This window comes from Ictidomys tridecemlineatus, chromosome 10, assembly GCF_052094955.1.
Source record: "Ictidomys tridecemlineatus isolate mIctTri1 chromosome 10, mIctTri1.hap1, whole genome shotgun sequence".
Taxonomy (NCBI): Eukaryota; Metazoa; Chordata; class Mammalia; order Rodentia; family Sciuridae; genus Ictidomys; species Ictidomys tridecemlineatus.
The window spans coordinates 93,045,450-93,065,299 of record NC_135486.1 but is presented as its reverse complement, the minus strand read 5'-3'; the positions used below and the strand labels follow the sequence as shown (position 1 = coordinate 93,065,299).

At 36.6% G+C, this 19,850-nt stretch overlaps 1 pseudogene; it reads right to left on the bottom strand.

The window, feature by feature from the left end:
• Positions 1-1,551: 1,551 nt before the first annotated feature.
• On the bottom strand, positions 1,552-3,429 carry LOC101961174 (holocytochrome c-type synthase pseudogene; annotated as a pseudogene).
• Positions 3,430-19,850: the final 16,421 nt, after the last annotated feature.

Genomic DNA, 19,850 nt, shown 5'->3' with positions numbered 1-19,850 from the left:
CACCTTTCAAATAAACTATCTGCCCTTGCATTGTTTTCCCAACTTGTGCTTTTGGGAAAACCAACCCAAGATGTCTAACTTTCCTTTGGTTAATAAAGTCGTATGTATCATTTCCCACTTTTCATTATATTTTTTCCCCTCTTCTTTTGTGAGAAGTACATAGTTCACTTTTTAAAAAAATCAACCTGGAAATTTTTGTCTCTTAAAAATTTAATCCAGAGGTTGACCAATTACTCCCATAGGCCAAATCTGGCCTGAAACCAGTTTTTATATGGCCTGCAAGCAAAGAATGGTTTTTACATTTTTAAAGGGTTGCAAAAACTGTATGTGATTTAAAATGCCTAAAATATTTATAATAAACTTTTACAGAAAAGTTGGTCCTTTGCCAGCTCCTAGTTTAATCCACGCATATTTATTATGATTGCTGACATACTGTATATATTGCTAACAGTTACAATTTTAATACTGTTTCCCTTGCACTTTTCTCCTTTGCTATTTTCTGTTGGGTTGAAAAAAGTTTTTGATCTTTTTCTTCTCCTTGCCTTATCAACTAAGAAGCAATAGATGCCATTATTTTTGTTGTTGTTGTATTTTTTGTGGGTTTTTTTAGGATAAATTAAATGATTTAATATTATTAACACTTAAAAAATAGTCATTTGTAACATGCTGATATAATTAGAACAACCAGTTTTGGGGTTACTGATACAAGAATTTCAACAACCATCTTAGAGCCTCCTTAAAACATAAAAATTGAGACAATGAATTGATGCAAGCATACTACATCTTAGAAAAATACTCTTATTGTAAATATTAATACTCAGCAAAATATAATCACTGATATTGTGTCTTGAGCCAGGTTTTTAAATTTGGGTTAGGCCAGTGGGGGTGGGGGGAGTTCCCAATGGAAGAAGGACAATGAGGAGAACTGTTTTGGGGGAGCAGAGTTATATATATCAGAACAACAGAAAAATATTTTTAAAATGAAAATATATGTTTCAAAGCATATGCATCAGAACCCCATGGTAAGTTGAAACTTTTTTTAACAAGTTCCCAGTATGAAAAATGCATATTAATGAGAATTTAGAGAGCCAAGACACATCTTAGTCTTGCTGAGTGCAAGGGTATGGCTTTGCATTTTGTTCAGTGTCACTGCTAAATTGTAGGGACTTTAGAAATGATGATCTATTTTTAAAAAGATATTGCTTGCTTATTTAAAATAAACTATTTTAGTTAAAAGATTTGACCAGGTAACAGCTCACGGGCATCACGCTGACTTTCAGGTTTTACCTCTCAAATTTCCTGAGAAATCAGTAAGAAAAACGCAGCTTTCCTCACCTCAGTTTTCTAGATGAATACACAGGCAATATTGCAGTTAAAGGACAAACTGAGGAATGCCTCTTACTTAAACCAAATGGGAAGAAAACTTAAAACAATCTGCTATAAACTGCAAGACAAAATGCACCTCAAAACTGAACAGAGCATGGTTCCTTGACTAAGTAAAGGACGAAGCGTGATTACCCACTTGAAGTTCCCGTAACATCATGAGTGCAATTCAGTTTTGGGAAAATGGTTTAATGTATCTCTCAGAAACAAAATACTTTATACTTTGCATAACAAACAAAACAGTGCTTATGATGCCCAGTGAACCTTCATTCTGTTCCATACTGCCGAAAGCAAATCCAAGGTGGGGTGGCCATCCAGGACAGTGAACGGGTAGTCCTTAATGACTTTGCCCCCCTGGTACTACTCTATCACATATGTAACTTGTATGCCACAAACGTTGATGATCCAATCATGCCTGTCGAAAGGCAACTCATACTCCACCCAGGAATGAATTCTTGCCTTTGGTGAATAGTCTTTTGCTTTCCCTTCAAATCAGATCAACAATGGACCACAAGGATACTTCAAAATCTCTCTCCACGCCTGTGCATTGTTTGACTGTGAATTCTGATGGTATTACACATATTTTTCTGATTAGTATCCTCATCCTTCCACTTCCACCCTTTCCTAAACTTTTCATTCCAGAGCATCAGTTAGGAAGGATAAACCCGTGTTTTCTCTAAATCTGCTCGTGGAGTGGATGACTCCTCTCTGGCGGTAGACAATGCAAAGGGCTGATCTGGAGCCGGTGTTTGGTTAGGTGGTGGCATCAGATTTGAAGGATTCATGTTCTCCTTATTCTTAGCAGCAGAGCTGGCAATGGGACACACTGTACGTACTCATATGCAGGATCTTGGAGGGCAGGCAGAGTATGTTTTGCTCTCAGAGCCTGGACCAGAGGGTTCTGTGCTCTTCCTACAGCCTTTCTTTTTCCCTTCACGTATCAGCCATCCTGAATTTGAGGATGCTGTCTGAAGATCTGAATCATTTGAGGTCTGAACAGGAACAGTAGGAGTAGAGGGTGACAAACCCAAGATAGAAATCAATTTTGCCTCAAAAAAATTTTAGATTTCCAGCTGATTCCTCCCCATTGGCTAATTCAGGCTGCTGGCCCCGCTTCTAAGCCTCTAACCCAAGCCAGTGGACAGAGACCTGTGGTGGGCGGTCCTGCCTTCCTCTCACTGCATCACCGCTGTCTCCTAGATGTTATTATTATTATTATTTTTTTTGGCGATCACAATTAAATCTTAACATAAATTCCTACCTATAAATTTTTAAGCAAAATTTAAAATTGTTCAGCATTTTAATCTCTTCCTGTTAAGCATTTCAAATTGTTATTTAGAGTTATAGTTTTTATCAATTTTATCATTCAGATTAAAGGCAGTATTACACCAAAAATTATATAACAGTAGTTAATAGACTTTTATTTCTATTGATATCTATGTTCACTGTAATCTTAGATTCCATACCTTCTCTCTAGCTTCCTCCTATTTTAAAATAATTTTCCAATGAGAACCTGTGATTGGCTAATCATTTAAGTCTGTGTAATTATAAAAATGTCTGTTTTGTAGTTTTGATGGGTATCGAATTTTAAATTGAAGTTAATTTCTCTGAGTTCTTGAGCACATTACTGTCCTCTTCCATCTATTGAAATAATGACAAGTCTGAGGACAATCTATTGAGGGCCCCTTTGCACAGAATCTTTATTTTGTCTCTGATAGATTTTAAGATTTTTCTGCTTGTTCCTAATATTCAGTTTCGCTATGTTATAAACTTAGTCATTCTGCATTTTACTACTGTAATTTTAATATAAGGATTCATACCATCTTACAATTCTGGAAAATCTCAACTGCAATATATAAACAGTGCTTCCCCATTCCCTTTTTAAATCTCTTATTCAGCATATAATATAGAACCTCTATTAATTTATGTCAAAATACTTACTATGCACACAAGATTATGACAGTAATGTCCTTCCAATTCCAAATGAGTAACTAAGATAAAATACAAATAGGAAAGCATTTATTCTTTTCTTAAAGCAAAATGTTAATTTAGGTATATACTGAATCACATTATTTTAAACCAGGAGCAATCAGACTATAAGTTAGATTATTAAAAAATCACATTTATCACACAGTAAGGCTAAAAATAAAATTACTCATTGAATTTGATAAACTAAAAATCAGAAAAATTTCTGAGTCCTGAAACTTGTGACATTACTTAAGTATGATTTCAAACTATTTATATGAATTCTCTAATTTTTGAATTCTGAAGTCATTAAAGAACTTATTGACATATACTCAGAGTAAAAAAACCTGTATAGTCTGTACCTGTATTTTTGTGTATGTTTATACATGTATGTATATGCATGCATATATGTATTTGTGTATACATGTGTGTCTGTATATCCTACATAAAATGATACTCTCTAGAGAGCCCCTTAAGTTTTCTACATAATGATCATTATAGCAATTTTCTACATAACTATCGTGTGTTATATTGTTTATTTTTTTTGTATTCTTCCTCTAAAATGTCCTTCCATAAGGGTAGAGACTTTGGGGTCACTACTATATTGCTTGGAATATTTCCTAGTATATGGTTTCTTAAGTATTTGTTGAGTTAATGATGGAGTTAATATATTTTTATGTTCCAAATCTTAGTTTGACTTAAAATAGAGAAAAATAGATATTTCCATGAAAATTATATAAGATAGGAGAGTCAATGGTATATGGTAGGCCCAGATGGACCACAGATATTGAGGAGCAGTATACATCTCAAACCAAGGCAAAACAAATTGGGCAATGGTACAAACAGAGGATGCAACCTGCTCTTGTTCTAGACACAGCTCAGGTTAATTGTGGAAAGATTCGAGAGTAAAGCTGGCCAAATGATTGGGGGCATACCAACTGGTTCAGGATTAAGCTTAGATGCTTAGATAAAGTATATAAAGCATCTGTAGGTGGTTGCTCTAATAGAAACATGATATGTAGGGTACATCCTTCAACAGGTGCCAATTCCATTCAGACTACTACTTAGCATGGCAGATAAGGTCTTTCATGGTCTGGTCTCCACCTGTCCTCCTCTTCCACCATCATTGTATTATTACTGTGTTATTGCTCCATTTATGAAGTAATCATATTTCTCTGAACTAAATTTTCATGATTCTCGTAGACTTTAGCCCATTCTTTTTCTTCTGCATAGAGTATTCTGTCCTGTCTCCTTACCTTCTCTTCCCTCTTAGGTCTCTTAATCATCTTCTACTCTTCCTTTAGAGCTTTGCTTAACCACAGGCACTACTTGGAAGTGTTTGCTCCTCCCCAAGGTCAGTATAGTGCCATTCTGTTGTGTTTCCACAGCACATTCTTTTTCTAAAATTGATTTTATTATTTTTTGAATGCATGACAGCAGAATGCATCACAATTCTTATTACACATATATACTACAATTTTTCATATCTTTGTTTGTATATAAAGTATGTTGACACCCAATTCGTGTCTTCATACACGTACTTTGGATAATGATGTCCATCACATCCCACCATCCTTGCTAATCCCCTGCCCCCTCTTTTCCCTCCCACTCCTCTTCCCTATCTAGAATTCGTCTATTTCTCCCATGCTCCCCCTCCCTACCCCACTATAAGTCAGCCTCCTTATATCAGAGAAAAAATTTGGCTTTTGGTTTTGGGGGATTGGCTAACTTCACTTAGCATTATCTTCTCCAACGCCATCCATTTACCTGCAAATGTCATGATTTTATTCTCTTTTATTGCTGAGTAAAATTCCATTGTGTATATATGCCACATGTTTTTATCCATTCATCCACTAAAGGGCATCTAGGTTGGCTCCACAGTTTAGCTATTGTGAATTGTTCTGTTATAAACATTGATGTGGCTGTGTCCCTGTAGTATGCTGTTTTAAGTCCTTTGGATATAGTCCGAGGAGAGGGATAGCTGGGTCAAATGGTGGTTTCATTCCCAAATTTCCAAGAAATCTCCATAGTGCTTTCCATATTGTCTACACTAATTTGCAGTCCCACCAGCAATGTATGAATGTACCTTTTCCCTCACATCCTTGCCAACACTTATTGTTGTTTGTCTTCATAATAGCTGCCATTCTGACTGGAGTGAGATGATATCTTAGAGTAGTTTTGATTTGCATTTCATTGATTGCTAGAGATGTTGAATATTTTCATATATTTGTTGATTGATTGTATATCCTCTTCTGAGAAGTGTCTGTTGAGGTCCTTGGCCCATTTGTTGATTTGGTTATTTGTTTTTTGGTACTTAGGTTTTTGAATTCTTTATGTACCTTAGAGATTAGTGCTCTATCTGATGTGTGAGGGATAAAAATTTGCTCCCAGGATGTAGGCTCTCTGTTCACCTCACAGATTGTTTCTTTTGCTAAGAAGAAACTTTTTAGTTTGATTCCATCCCATTTATTGATTCTTGGTTTTAATTCTTTTACTATAGGAGTCTTATTAAGGAAGTTGGGGCCTAATCCCACATGATGAAGATTAGGGCTTACTTTTTCTTCTATTAGACACAGAGTCTCTGGTTTAATTCCTAGGTCCTTGATCCATTTTGAGTTAAGTTTTGTGCATGGTGAGAAATAAGGATTTAATTTCATTTTGTTACATATAGATTTTCAGTTTTTCCAGTACTATTTGTTGAAGAGGCTATCTTTTCTCCAGTACATGTTTTTGGCAACTTTGTCTAATATAAGATAATTGAATTTTGTGGGTTAGTCTCTGTGTCCCCTATTCTGTACCATTGGTCTACCAGTATGTTTTGGTGCTTGTATCATGCTGTTTTTGTTACTAGTGCTCTGTAGTACGGTTTAAGGTCTGGTATAGTGATGCCACCTGCTTCACTCTTCCTGCTAAGGATTGCTTTAGCTATTTAGGGTCTCTTATTTTTCCAGATGAATTTCATGCTACAAGCACATACTTACTACATAAATGCATTTACTATATATTCCTGAAGTTGCCAACTTTTGTGGCTATCTCCCCAGCCAGGCAGTATTATCCTCTGGGGTTTGTTCACAGATGAGTTCCAGCACCTAGTACAACAACTGACACACTGAAGACACTTGGTAAACACTTACTGAATAAGCGATGAGTAAAATTAGTGACTGAATGAATGTGGCAGGTCCAAGAAGACAGTTGGAATACAGCAGCCTAAGAGGCATGATGATGCAATTGGTTAAGTCTCAATAGTAACAAAGAAGGGGGTGTGTTTGGTTTAGCAGGTAACAGAACCTTAGAGATGAGTGGAAGACCTCAGTATCACTGCGGGGTTGTGTTAAGAAATGGTAAGTCAAAGACAGGTTAAAACCATCAAGTGGCCAGAGTTGTCATCAGAAATTCCAGCTTTACCTTTCTGGTGCTTTCACCAGTCCCTGCAAATGGAAGTGTCTTATTTTCAGTGACACCAAGCATCAAATTCCCTCCTTGTCTTTCTCCTTTCTACAACTTACCATCTCTATAGACATCTTATTTGTGGAATTTAAGGCACTGATTGGTATAGAAGGAGTCATGGATTATTTGAACTTCAGAATGTTCTCAGAGACTCTGGTGTTTTGACCCATAAAAGGCTACCTGCTCCTCTACTGACTGGTCTGATGGGTGTGGGTTTCATTCATTGCTAAGTGGAGAATCAAGGACCCTCCCAGGAGGACATAGGGTTAGCCTGGGGGACACACTGAGGTGTTAAAGAGGTAACTGTTTGCTATAATTTCAGTGATTGAATCTGATCTTTAATGATACACAAATTATATATATTTTTCCACCAGCCAGAATCCATTATTATTCTTTTGAGCCAGCTGTTCCCAGGGCTTTGTTCCCTATAATAGAAGGGATACCTTGAGATTATACCTTGTCAATCCTACATCTACAGAAATCTATACTGATACTAATAAAGGGACTCAATTCTCCTACAAAAACCCCTCTGTGACAAAAGTATGTTTGGGTATTGCCTAATGCACTCATAATAAATATATACAGCCGTAAAACACAGCATGGTCCTGGTAGCCTGTTATTTGAAGTAATTGTAGATTGCGAGTGGACATTTTAAAGAGAAGCTTACAAGTTAGTTGTACTTTCTGGTAGTAATTACCTCCCACAAACATGACTCACTTAAGCAGCTTAAATGCAAGAGTTGGGTGTCCCAAAATCAACGGTCTTATAAATAAATCTCTGAATCATGAACTGAAGGCATAAATGTTTAAATATTTCTCCCTGATCTCAAAAACAGCTTCAGAGTTGAGATTTTTTTAAAAAAATGCATTAAAATATCAAGGTAAAAAATAAAATCAAAAAGCAAGAAAGACCATGGGAGTCTCTGTATACTGTGGTGAGGCTCTTTTCACTTTGGAAGTCAACATCCTTTCTATAAGACTCACACTCCAGCAAGCAGAGTGTACGTGCATTTTCTTCAACTCAGATGGGGAGAGCTGCTATTTGTTTAAAGGAAGCCCGTTTGTTTTTCTTTTGAAATTGTACTCACAGGGCAGACTTTTATGGTAATGTAGCAACATGAATGTTTTGGATGGGACTTCCCAGGAGTCTCACGGGTAAGAGAACATATAACTGAAGAATTGTGGCTGTGTCAACTAGGAATGCTGAAGAGAGAACAATCCATGCCAGAAGGAGATGTTCATTTTTTTGGAATGCTTACTCAAAAGACTTTGTGTATCCCAGTGAGCTTTGGTCTTCCAATTGGTGAAACTTATTGTTAAAAAATATGAAAAAAGTACACTCTGAAATTATTAACAGAAATTTAGATGCTGACATCATCCACCCTCTAGGTTCATTTTTTTTTTTTTTTGAGCAAGAAGTTCTAAAGTTTTATTTGTGGTTCATCATGAAGGGAGCTAAGTTAGATGACTATTCTTTTCTTGATATATCCATATATTTTAAACTATAGTATCAATTACCTGCTTGGATCTGAGGGTAAAACTGAGAGAATTCTACCATCTGTGTTTAAAATCTGAAATCACACGTCCACCTACCTCTGATTTTCCTGCCTGTTCAAAATAGCCGGGTGGTAGCCAACTTATCACTGAATTCTACAGAATGTTCAGGGTCAAAAGAAAACTGCTTTTACGGGAAGACTTTTTCAGTATTTTTTTTCTGAATCTGTGTCTATTTTGTTCCCAGTTATTTTCATATGCCCAGCTGCTGCTGTAGTATTCTCATCTCTTGGAAGAATCCAGAAAAATCAGGGTTCCTCTGTGGCCAAGTAGAGAAATGCCTGCCAAGAATGCTGAACTCCTGATGAAGGTCACTAAATACTATAAAAAAGACTGAGTACAGCAAATAATATTGTTGGTGCACACAAATGAATAGCCAATTGCAATGGCAATTCATGGAGAAATTTGATATCATATAATAATAGGAGTATATCTAGGTAGAAGATCAGAGTAAGATACCTCCAAAGGTATGGTACCTCCAAAGGGCACATAGCAACTCTGTTAGTTAGACAAAGACCAACCTGAAGCTCAGTGTGTCCCAGAATAATCTTCATGACAAATAACTGGGACCTTGGGTTACACATATTAGAACCCCTGTGTACAGCTCAGCATCACAGGCCAGAAACTTGGTTCCCAATAAAAGCCCTTTGAGCAGGAAAGGAAAACTAAGCCCATAGAGACTATCCTCTTCAGTGCAAAATGACCATTTATAACTAACTTTCGGACTCAGAGCATGTCAAAATATGGGGCAAATTAGTTTTCTATGTTTCACTGGAGTTGCTCAAAGCAGTGCCTATAAATTTTAGGGAGTGGGGAGGAAAATGGTGTAGTTTGGAAGAGTCCATTCTCAATCTATTTTTTGAATAAGAACGCTAAGGAAGGAATTCTAAGGGATCTTAATAAGCATCCAAGAAGAATAGAATCTGCCTTGAGGCTGATCAGAAGGGACTTTTGCTTTAAATCAGCCAAAGGAGAGTGACTAACCCTCTAATCCCCAAGTGTCTTTGCCAAGGAATGAATGAGCTCTCTCCTTTAAAGACAGTAGCAAATCTTTTGTCTTAAAAAATGGTATCAAATCATCTGCATTTTCCCTTTAACTGGGTTAAGCTACCTCACAAAGACTAGTGGTAACATTGGGAGACGGTATTTCTTCATTAAGTTGATGGTTCTTGCCCTCCCTTCTTCATAATACACATTTTTTTTTCTAATTTATTCCTAAGGGAAGCAAACCAAAGAGAATGTAAACAGCATGCTTTTAGGAGTAAATGGGACAACTCCCTCTGCACATGTTATCACTATGTTCCAGAATGTAAAACTGCATAATGTAAAGATGTGAACTTATTCCAAGCAGGTGAGAGGCTCTCAGTTTCACCTGTCTGGCTCCAGTTTCAGCTCTGCAGACTGTCCCGCACTGGCTCTGCCTGGAATCTGTCTAGAGCTCTGCCTGATACCCAGGAATGACACACCATGGGACAGACACATTAGGCACTGAGTCATGTGGAGTGGCCCCCCAGTGGGATGAAACGTTACCCCATGAAGGCCAGTGGGTAAAATCCCTCCACTTCCACCATCACCATCGGGATTGACTCCTTATGATGCTGTTCATACACATTCTCAGAGAACAGTCTTGTAGTACAGATGTATAAGCTGCATAAAGCATAAAGCAGCAGCCAACTAGGTAATACCTGCCTAGACTGGCTGTCTCTGCTTCCCTGCTGTGTGTGATCTTACCTCTGACTGTACCCACTGCTGGTGTATACCCTGATGAGCTTAAACCTTTTGTCTTGCCTCTGCTTTCTGGAGAAGCCAGGCTAAGACATATTTTCACAAGAATAATTTGCACTCTACTTCACCTGGGAGAATAGCCTTCTTCTCCAAACAGTGTTTAATTTTATTATCACAAGCAGGTTGGATAATGTGGGTCCTTGTGATTTCATCAATGGTAACAAAAGTATCACTCTGGTGGGAGATGTTGATAATGGGGGAGGCTGTGCATAGGTGAGGGTAGGAGGATGTGGAAAATCTCTGCACCTCTCCATTTTTCTGTGAAACTGAAACTTCTCTAAAAATAAAGTTTTTTTGAAACAAAAAGGAATACTGACAAATGACTAGGTAAAATATTAAGGCATTGTGTTAGTCAGCTTTTTGTCACTGTGACCAAAATACCTGACACAAACAACTTGGAGGAGGAAAGATAGTTCAGGCTCATGGCCTGAGGTTTCAGTCCAGGGCCGGCTGGCTCAATTGCTTTGGGCCTGAGATGTGGCAGAAGAGCATGGCAGAAGGTGTGATGGAATGGTGGAGGAAAGCTGCTCAGCTTATGGCACCCAAGAATCAGCAGGCAGGTAGGGGCCATAGGAAGGTAGAGTCCCCAAGGCCACACCACGGGTGGTCCACATCCTCCAGCCATGCCCCACTCATCTACAGCTTCCATCACCTCCCAGTTGTCCATTCAAGTATCAATGGATTAATCCACTGATGTGGTCAAAGCCTTCATAATCCAATTACTCACAGAAGTCCCACCTAGGAACATTGCTGCATAACACATGAGCTTCTGGGAGGACATTCCAGGTCCAAAACACAGCAAACATAAAACTCTAGTGATTAAATCAGTCAGTGCCTACTGTGTTAGGCCCTACACTATGCAATGTGGTGAATAATCACCAGTCTTCAAAATGGCCCTGTTTTGTAGATATCATTTGCATGGTCATTTTATAATTAAAAACAAACAAATCTAAAGACTAGAAACCCCCCCAAATTTGCCTAACTTGATATGCTGCAGAGATAGGAGCTGAATTTTTTAATGACAGAAAAAATATATAGTACTATTTAGTAAAAAATAAGGATATAAATTATAATATGATCCATATATGATAAAAATTTTAAAATAATAAAGAAATTAGAAAACAAATGAATTTAATTCTTAATAGTTTCCATCTAGAGCCTAAAGACAAATGTTTTATTTTTAGTTTTCAATAATTTTTTAATTTTGGGCACAATATTCACTAACCATTTACAATGCTATATATTCACTAACCATTTCACTCTTACTCTGGACACACAAGAAGACTAAAATTACAAGTGTCCCTTGAAATGTGATCATTTGACCCATTCTGCCCATTGAAATATGAGTACAGTAGTCTTCACTTAAAACCACTTTCTGTAGTTTGGGGTGGAAGTAGACTCCCACCAACTTGGACACACTAACTTAGGGATTGTTATAGAGGAACTAGATACACGTCTATCTGATTTAAACAACTGCATTTTGCATCTCTGTTATAACAGCAAAGTAATTAACATAACAAATATGTTATACATAAAGCAGGGGCTATGTTTTATTTGTTTATGTAAACCCACTATGACTTAGCCCAGTGGTTTATATTAAATAAGTTTTCAGTGGCTGTTTATTAAATCAATATTGAATAAATGAATTTCATATATGTATAATGTTGTTCTTGAGATAAATATTCTTTATTAATTTTTATTCTGTTTTTAAGACATATTGCCCAGGCTAGCCTTGAATTCCAGGGCTCAAATAATTCTTCTGCTTTAATCTCCCAACCATCTGGGACTACAAATATACATGAGTGCGCCCAGCTCTGAGAGAAATATTTTAAATCTTACAATCCCATGTAATTTTTATTTTTTAAGTGGCATCAAATTAAATATGTTCTACCAGTTTGATGTAGACACATTATAATGTGCCTAAAATTAAGTTGATAATATAAACAGCACAAAAAGAATAATTTATAAAAGTGGTTTATAAAAACAAATACATAATGCTTTACTTATTTTTAGTTTTCTTATTATGGAATCATAAAATAATACAATTAAAGATGAATTGTGGATGAACCATTTAAACAAATTTGGTATCCAAATGTATACTTCTTTCTTTCCAAGAAAAGTTATTAACTTCCATATAAGCTAAAACATAGCTATAGAAATTAACTGGAAATATATGTTTCATGTAAGTTAACCAATAGAAATCATATTTAAAAGTACAGATTGACTTCCCACAGGGGAAAATATTGATTTCTTGTTGACTCTATCTAGTCAAGACAATTTATAAATCCATCCTGTATTGCTTTGAAAAATTAGTAGTGAGAAAAAAATAGAATTATTTTTTAAAATACAATATCATTTGTCACTGTTATTAACATAAAGAACTACTTAAAACTTTTTACAGCAGAGAGGTCAATACAATTTCATACTGTTTCACAAATATGGTTTTGAAAGGTTATGTTGCTGCTCATGGCTGAACTACTACTTTAATGTCATGCTTTCTGATGTCAAAGCTTTGGAGGGAAAGACTTTTTAAAAAATACAAATAAATATAGTATAGAGTCTAGATGTCAATATGTGAACTTTGACTTTTACTGCTGCTATAATTTTTATCTTAAATGTCCTCCAAAGTTCCATGTGTTGAAGGCTTGGTCCCCAAGTGATGCTCCAGGGAGGAACCTTTGAGATGTGGAATCTAGTAGGAGTCCCTAAGGTCACTGAGAGCATGCCCTGGAAGGGGACTGTGGGACCCAGGTTTCTTCTTCTTCCTCTCACTTGGTTCCCAGCTCATGAGGTGAGTGATTTGCTCTGACATGTGCTCCTGTCAGGGTGTGCTGCTTTGTCACAGGACTAAAGCAAAGTGCCAAAATAAGTCTTTTTCCTTTAGATATTTTATTATGGTGATGGAGATCTGACTAACACAAGGACTTGCACTATGAGGAAGCATCTTGGTCTTGTTTATGCAGGGGAGATAAGCAATTGCCAGTCTACCCACTGGGAACTCCTAAAAGAAGAGTTATTTCTTAAGGTCAAACTAATCAGCTGAAGTTATACTTGTATGTTCTCACCCCTAACTGACTTATTTTTAATGCTAAAATATAATTTTTTTTATCTTAGCAAATCAATTTATTTTTCCCATGGGCGTTGTTTAAATATATTAATTGATTAGCATCCTTTTAGTTTAATAAACTGTAAATGTTATGCCTGCATTGCACTTACATTAATATCTTCAACTACTCACCATTTAGGATAATGAAAAATCACTTATGGCCATTTACATAACTGGCATGTAAATCTAAAGTAGCTATCCATCACTACAGTATTACATGGAATTATTAAAATGGCATTTCATTATATTTAAAATTGTTGTACTAGTGTGAATTTTAAGTAGAGTAAGTTAAATACATTTTCCAAATAATTTCTTCAAAAAAGACTTAGCATGACTGTTATCTGAAGCAGAACTTCAACAAATAACAATTATTTGCTCCACAATAAAAACTAGAATGACTGTTTAACATTTAAAAATTGAAAATGGAAAGTTCTTTTTATTCCCCTTGCCTACCTTAGGGATTGCATTTTTCTTCATATTTTATTTTTCTGTGAGGAATTCAGCCAGTTTTCCTGACCTGGGGTCACAGGGACTTGGAAAACTATTGTGTAATGTAATAAATCACAGTGAAAAGGAATTGCTGGAGGGTCTTCCTCTATTTGCCTTTGATTCTACTTGCCTCTTGGATGAGGAAGAGGAAGAGGAGTAACAGTTGGAAGGGATGGGAATGGAGACATGCCAGAAAGGGAGCAATAAGGTCAAGGTGAAAACATCCATCCCCCATGTCTTCCAAGGCAGTGCCGCTCTTGAACTGGCTGCGAGGGACAGATTGTCCTAGGGGGGAGAACACGCCACCTGGAACTGACAAAAGAGATTAAGAGCAATGATGGGTGGCTGCTGGCTCTCAGGATGTCGCCTGTATATCTTTGTAGAACCAGATGCTTTCTTGGATGCACCAGATTAATTCCAGGCCCAAGAAGCAAAAGAATCCTAGAACAGAGTAATAAGATGTGAAGAGTGAAAGCAACTATGGTTGTTACTGCCCTGATGTTTGGAAGCTCAGATAGTTCACATGCCGTGCCTGGCTATCATAAAGCCAGGAGCTAAGCTAGGAATCCAAGTCCCATGACCCCAAGTCCACATCCGCGTGAGACACAGTGTTCCTAATCAGGTCCCAATTGCAGCGTGGTCTTGCTCTACATTCATGCAAGCGCAACAGGGCCAGTGGTGGGGGTGAATTCTTTGCTTCCTGCATTGTCACTGAATTCTTTGCTCCCTGGCTCAGGCCATCTGAGAAAGCTTGTTCTGGACTTTTAAGCTCTTGTCTCTCTTTCCCCAAATCTCCTACTTCCTTTCTTCTTTACTGTCCCTCACACAGGCTAGCAAGGGAGTGGATGGAGAGAAATCTCCAGCTCCATGAAAAAGATGGTGTGTAAAGATTACAGCCATTGAATGGCTTTAGAATTATTCACCTAGGTGTGTTGGCAAATTAATTCATTAATTAGTTCAGTTATTAAAATTTTTCTTCCAGTTAGAAGCCTAAATTCCTACACTGCCACTACAGTTATGGAGTCCTTTCCCCCCCCCACAACTTCCACTATAGTGGCGGTGTCTTATTGAGGCCTGCAATGGACTTACCGCCAACAATGCTGCCCACATTTAAAGTTTTCAAGTTTTTTGAAATCTATGTCATTTCTCTTTATAAATATACATGGTAACCAATCATATTTAAAATGAAATGACTAAAAAAAAAATGAGACTGTCTCACACCAGTGTTCCAATATCTACTCTCCCTAAGTCATCTTTTAGTACCTCTCTCCCTTTGTGCAAATTTTAGAAATTACTTTTGTTCATTAACTACCTCCCTGTGCAGGCATTATTTAAAATATTTCTCATGTAAAACTCACTTATAACTTGCAATAAGGTTCTGAGGTGAGCTATGATTTGCTCCCATCTGACAATGGAAGAAACTGAGAAACAGAGGTTAAGTTCAATTATTGGTCCACCGCCCCACACCTAGTAACTAACAGAGCCCGAGTCTGAATTGGGTCTGTGTCTATTTCTTTCTCATGACTTTATACTACCTCTCTGAAGCCAGCCAGTCTGCATCAGGGGCATACATGTGCGTCTTTCCTTGTGTGTATGGTATGGTATAGTAAAAACAGTATAGATGCAAAAGTCACCTCAAGAGTAAGTTTTATTCTAGCTTGTCCCCTATGCTATGTAGCCTTTGGCAAGTCTTAAATGACTTGTTTTCCTCACCAATAAAATGAGAACAAAAATGAATCTGTCACTGAGTTTGAAGAATTAAAAGAAAACATCTGGAAAGGGCCTAGGTGTGTGAGATTCATCGTAGGTACCCAATCTGAGTTATCACCTTCTCTTCCCTCTGGTTCTGACTCAATCACTTAATCTGACTGATCTGAACAGTATATTTGCATTAATGTAAATCCTAAGGGACAAGAAGAGTTCGAATACACCATGAAAATGATAGAACTTTTTTTTTTGGTTTGATTCTGTGGTTTCCTGACTCAGCTGTTTACTGGTCTCAAAAACACAAAAGTAGTCCTGAGGAACTATATTTTCAAAGACAAGGGGATGAGATAGAAGAAAAAGATGAAAGAAGAAAGAGATGGCCAGTATTTTAAGTTTTTGTTGTGTATTTTTGCTTCATTCTATTTCCATACTCTCAAAATCTTAAAATGTTTGTCCGGGGTATCTTCCTTTCCATGTCATATGCTCAGGGCCAAGAGACTAACACAGTCCACCAACTTCCTCGATGCTTCTTCTTTTGTCCATTTATCAAAAAAATTTAAAAGATTTAAAATGGTAAAAAAAAAATACCAATTAGCTTTCTATTCAAACTAATCTGTGTTATTATTTCTAGTTAAAATGTTGTGTGTATTGGACCTATACAAAGTGTGTCCAAGATTGTCAAAAAAAAAAAAAAAGAGCATATTGCAGTTCCAAAATCAGAGGTGAAACCTATTATATCAGCTCTGTCCAGCATTTACATTCCTCAGCAGGAGAAGAAGCTGGTTCTTTCAAGGTGAGGTCTGAGGAACTGGAAGGTATTTGGCACTTACAGCTCTTGGTCACCATGTGAGGACATTTCAGGAGAGCTGCAAGAGACAGAACTTTGTGTGGCTGATAGGCAAAATGTATTTCCTGCCTGTATAATCACATACAAAACTGTTTCTTTTGGGGAAATGTCCTAAAGCACACAGATAGCCAATCTTTTTACTTTTTCTGGCAAAGACAACATGTCTTGCTTGTTTCAACACATGCTGCATATGTCAATTAGCAATGCTTTCCCCATTCCACTGACTGAAAGCCACCACAACTTTCATTTAGCCAAACTCTGATCTTTCCATGAAGCCATGAATTAACATAGGTTGAAAATACATTGTTGCAGTCTCTGTTTCCATACAGCAAGTATTCAACTTACTCAGGGCAGCATATTTTCTATGTGCTTTTTTTTTCTTCAAGTAAGTCCATGATGTCCTATATTGAGGCAATCCTGTGTTGACTATACACACTACTGTCCTTTGGGGGAAAAAAATGGCATGGCAAGAAAGACAAAACCACCCTCACTAGTGGTAGAAAGAGCATGTTCTTCAGTTAGAAAAGCCATTCCAGCTCTGCTACCTATTTGCTAGCTGTATCACCTTACAGATAAATTTAGTCTCTTTGGGCCTCAATTTCCTCATCTCTAAAATGAGGACAATACTAGTCCCACAAAATGGGACTAAGATGAGATCATAAATAGTAATAAAAATAACTATGATTTATTCAACACTGATTATATGCAGTATATATATATATATATCACATAAATAATATATAGTATATATCATGATATTATTTGCTCCCAATGCTTTGTGCTACGCTTATTTAATATTCAAAATAATACTAAGAGATAACTTCTATCGTGATCCCGATTTTACAATAAAAATCTTGACCCACAGTGACAGCTGTACTAGGAGCTATTATTAATAACCAATTTCATTAATATTGTTGCAATTTAAAACTATTAACAGCTATAAAAAGGAAGTAAAACCAAACAGGAATTTCCTCACTTATAAACATTATAAAAGCAAGATTTATATAGGAAAACACTGAGTAGAGGTAAGATGATTCATTGTTTGAGTTGGTTTCTTCCTCCAGGCTTCTGTCTCCATAAAGATAAGTAATCAAGAAAACTATTCGCCTTAAATGAGCTTTCTATAAAGATATGAAAAGAAGCTGAAATTATATTCAAGGTCTAGAGAGAAGAGAGAAAATGGACAGAGGAAAGAATAAATAAATGTATTTTTTCAAATGCTAAAATTCAAGGATATGTTTCCAGATAGAAAGAGGCTACTATAATGAACAAGGAAAAACTCGTGCCAGGACACATCAACGGTGAAGTTTAGGAACACCAAAAAGAATGGAACATCCTGAAAACTTCCCAAAGGGAACAGACTAGCAAAGAAAAACTGCAAACACGCACACACACACACACACACACACACACACAGAGATGACAAAAGCATCAAACTTCCCAAAAGCAATACAGGAAACTACAAGGCAACAGACAAGCATCTTTGAAATGTTAAAACTAAGTCATTTTGAATGTAAAATATCAAACCCAGACATGTTATCAATTCATTTTAATATTCTATCATATTCAAAGGCTCAAAAAATCACCTCCTCTGAATGCTGTTTCTCAGGAAACTACTAGAGAAGGTGCTTCACTAAAAAGAGGAAGTTTTTAAAGAAAAAGGAAGTCTCAAGATACAGGAAACTGAAGCTGTAGGAGACAAAGGAAATTCTCAGGATACAGTGAAAGAATGTTCCAGAATGACAGCTGTGCAGTATCCCTGGATAGCAAGTCTGGAGTTGAGCAAGAGGATTGCTGTGGGAGAGAACTCTCCAAAGACAAGGAAAATGGAACGGGTTGATTTGCTGTACTTAGCTTTTATTACATTTAGTTGTATGACAGATACGTTCCAGCATTCAGAAAAAAATCCAGTGAGAGAGAATATAACTATAAAGAAGACAATTATTAATTCTAGGAAGAAAGAAAAATTGTGCCAAAAAAGGAAATAAAGTATACTATCTGAATGAGCAATGAAAGCTGTATAAAGTCCAAATTGCAATGACTTCAAATTTATCCAAATGTTAAGAACTAATTATCGGGCAAATAGGAATGGGGAATAAAGACACCAACAGCCTAACCCACCCTAATACCAAGTTGAAATTTTTAAAATTCATAAACCAAGAAACAGTATTGTAAATATTATTTAAAATATGGTGAGACAGCTAAAACAGTTGAACTTGCCTCTGGGTAGTCAGTTTTAGGGGTGAAAAGGGATAGGCAGGGTATCATTTTAACAACAAGACTTAGGTTTTTTTAATTTCCAAATGTATGAATAGATTTATGTAATACTTTATGTAATAAAAATTTTAAAAATCACATTTTTTAAAAGGCTCATCTTGAGTAGGTAACTTCATCAGAGGTACTTCTAAGTTTAAGAAACTGGTTTTAGAACCACATTAAGTGATTCCAATCTTAAGGTTTAAAGAGTAGAATTTGCTCTTCAAAAACAAACCACCTGGGGCTGGGGTTATAGCTCAGGGTTAGAGTGCTTGCCTCGCACTTGTGAGGTACTGGGTTCGATCTTCAGCACCACATAAAAAATAAATAAGTAAAATAAATAAAGATATTTTTAAAAACCACCTAATGTTCTCATTCCCAAAAGCAAAAGAACTAAGCAGGAATATTAAGGATGAGATATTCATAAAGAGGGTGAAAAGGAAAGAGGGCAAAGCTAAAGAAAAACCAAAAAGTTCAATGAAAACCAGGGAATCGTGGAGAAGTTCATTAATTCTGTAGGAAAGGGGAGGAAGATGGACTCAAGAGACTTTGCTGGCCATCCATGTGCACAAACCCGGGCCACAGGAAAAGAAGAGTCTCAAGGCAGGCAATCAGCCAATTGTTAAAAAAAAAAAAATACTGGTAAAGGAAAGGGACCAAGGAGCAGGAAGTGGGTAAGGAAGGGGAAAGTGCTGGGGAGTGATACTGGCCAAATTATATTGTTACATTGTGTATTATGTACATGTATAAATATGTAACCACAAATCCCATCAGTATGTACAAGTATAATACACCAATTTTAAAAAGGTGGAAAAAAGTAAATACAAAAAAATTACCAGTGATTGATATGAAGATTGATATGAAACTGGCTACTTAAAAATATTTTATTTTTTTCTCTTTTGAGCCTTAGATAGGAAATTGATGAAAATACATATTTAAAAGAACAGAACAATACTGGTGGGGGAGGGGTCATTTTCAGAGTCTGAGAGCTCTTTCCTCATGTGTAACAGGATTCCCAAGCTGGATACTGTCTTCTGTGGGATAGTGCAGAACCAGGGCAATTAAAAAACTGGGGGAAAGGCCATTCGGAAGGGAAGGGTTCTATGTTTTCCTAATTGCAAACAAGTTTGACTTTAAATTAATATCCTTTCCTTCTTCTATACTTTAATGCTACTTGTGTCACATATATTTCCAATTGTTCTATGTTTCTGGAAAAAAATATATATAGCCTCATTTCCATTTGTCTAATGCATTGTGAAATTTGAAAGTTTGTGCATCCCTGTGGAAACTGTAGATTGCAGGTAGATCCTGC